Source organism: Schistocerca serialis, chromosome 4 (genome assembly GCF_023864345.2).
Source record: "Schistocerca serialis cubense isolate TAMUIC-IGC-003099 chromosome 4, iqSchSeri2.2, whole genome shotgun sequence".
In the NCBI taxonomy this organism is placed as follows: Eukaryota; Metazoa; Arthropoda; class Insecta; order Orthoptera; family Acrididae; genus Schistocerca; species Schistocerca serialis.
The window spans coordinates 733,175,708-733,178,585 of NC_064641.1; positions in this window are offsets into that span (position 1 = coordinate 733,175,708).

Below are 2,878 nucleotides of genomic sequence, written 5' to 3' on the forward strand. Positions count from 1 at the left end.
CGTCACCAGGCTACTAGACGCTGACCGTCGTCGGCTCCATGGACAGCGTGGGGAGCGTCAAGCCGGGTTTAACTCTGCTGCCTGTTTTTCTGTGAAGCACTACCCGACAGGACAGTCTCTGTAGCAAGAAAACGCTCTCATAAATGGATGTCTTATGTAGGCTTAATGCTCTCGTCAGTAAAGGGCATGCGATTTTCTCCTGTTCATGTACTTCATTATATTTAATGTCATACAATATGCTGGTACGAGTGAAACTGCCCTACACCATGGATGATACATACCGTACATGACATCCTTATAGTGGAACCAACATCTCGATCAGCTGATTATTGGAGACATCCATATTCAGCAGACCTGTGAAGTACTGTTCAGTTTATCTTCATTTTAGTATTTTCAGTAAGGGTTTCTTTATTAAAATGATGCAGTACTGTACAGCGTTTGGTTCCAGCGAAAGATATATGCAAGCAGCTAATAGAGGATGTACATAAATGTTTACCTTGCTAACAAAATTCTTTAACTCTTTATTGATATAGTAAATGAAACTTGCGTTATACCACATACAGCTCTACTCATTAAATTTTGAACCTTACATGAACATTTAATGCATTTCATTTACGTCACAACATCTGTACCTCTGGAAACACCCAAAATATCAAGCTGGCGCTCAATCGCATGCCACACATGCAACATATCTGGTGTGACTGCGCTAATTGTATCTCTGATGCGTTGCTGCAATGTCGTAACATCAGGAACTACTGTTGTACACAGTACCTTCACATACTCGCAAAGAAAGAAATCGAAGAGGATAATGTCAGATGATTTCGAAAGTCACGGAATAGAGCCGTCTATGCCAGTCCACCTGCTGAGGAACGTTTCATTAAGAAAACCGTGGATTTCTACAGTCCGATGAGGGGGAGTTCAGTCTTCCTGAAATATGGCAGAGCTTTGCTTATCCTGTAGCTGGAGCATGATATAATTCAGCAACATGCCTAGGTAAACATATACTCTTACATTGCTTTCAAGGAAGTAAAATGAGCAACCAACACCACACCACACTTTAATCTTTGGACTGTCCCGAATGTGTTCTTGTATGACATGAGGATTTTCTAGTCCCCGGATCCAGACATTATAGCAGTTAACTGAGCCACAAACATGAATTGTATCCTTATCGGAAAAAACACGCACGATCTAAGAAATCATTGTGATCACCCAAACGATTCAGCATATCCACTGCAAACTGTTCACGTTTTCGGTGATCAACTGGTTGTAATGTTTGAACAATTTGGACCTTGTAAGCATGCAATTTAACACGTTTGCGAAGCACATTATGCACTGTACTCTTTGGTACTTGAAACTCCCATGACGTTTGTATAATCGATTTTCGTGGCAACCTCGTGAAGGTGGTTTGAACTACCTGCACAGTCTCATCCGAAACAGATGGTCCGCAGGTGCTTGGCCGTGAACCGACCCCGTTGCTAAAAAAGGTCCCATCCATGTTCTGGGTAACTTGACATCAGGCGTCTTCTTTCCATAATGGGACACTAACTTTCGCTGCACAGTAATCGGTGATTTGCTTTCTGCCAGCCACCCAACACATTGAGATTTCCCCTGGGGGAGGGAGAAGCCATTTTTATGATATAACTCACACAACGTTCCTTGTGGCGAAATTGTTGAATGACACACAGGTATACAGAAAATTTATGGGTTTCCTAGTAGGCCTGTAACAACTAACGTTGTGATCATAAATATAATTAACATTTAATCTTGAAATCAGGGTAAACATTTATGGTCACCCTACATTTGTTTCCTCAGTTAGAGTTGTTTTAAGAATACAAAAAAAATGGTGATCACATTTTTTTGAAAGTTGGTCCTTGAAATAAAACTTGATGAATGGAGAAGGTTTTGAGAAAAGAGAAATTTAATATCTAACTCACTACAAGAGCTTTCTCTTTAACCGACTTTTCTAATATATTGCGCTTTATTTCTTTTGTTTCTGTATCTATTCTGGACTAAACAAAAGTAATAAAACATAAACGCTTATATTTTGTAAGGACCGTATATGATGGATAGAAGTGAATGTCACTTCTTATAAAAGCATAATAAAAATGTCGCACGAGACGTTGAGGTTGTGCCAGAAAACCAAATGCTTCCTACCAAACTGATGTTTAATTGTTTGCTCCTGTGGAAGTGGCAAACTAAATGACCTAAGGTCCAGCAAAACCATGAATTTGCTGGAAGACTGCGATTCTGTCGTTTGTGAAAAGGAAGAAATGTTATAGTGTTGCAAACTGTCTGTTTCCCTCTCACCTGGCAAAATGTAAAAATGATAACCTCCCTATTAACGTTGAGCATTTCGGAGAAATTAGATTAATTGTACTACCAAGTGTGTAATATTAATAAAACATAAAAGCAAAGGCGGTCCGTAGTAGGCTGTAGCGTAAAAGTGCTTTACTTCAATAGCGCGATTAGCTAATTTTGAACATAAGTAATTTTCAAGCACATGTTTGATATTACATCTTATATACTGCAATTATCAGGTTTTTTACTGTACACATTGTAATGGTCGCCTAGTCGTAGATATTGCTATAATCGCACTATTTCACTCCCATTTACGGAGCTTGTTAGCACTTGATGTTAGGTTGACGCCATTAAAATGCATTGTGGTAATCGCTGCTGCTTGCTGGATTGCTGTTGTGTCTCGATGCTGATGCTGGCTCTAAATCCGGTTGTCTAGGGGTAAAAAGATGAGGTCCTGTGTTTTTGATGTGTTTTTGATGATAAATAACGAGCGAAACCAACAAATATTTAAACTTCAAATATTTATTACTCTGGTAGACATCTTAATTCCACTGTCCACCAAAGACAATGACACAACACA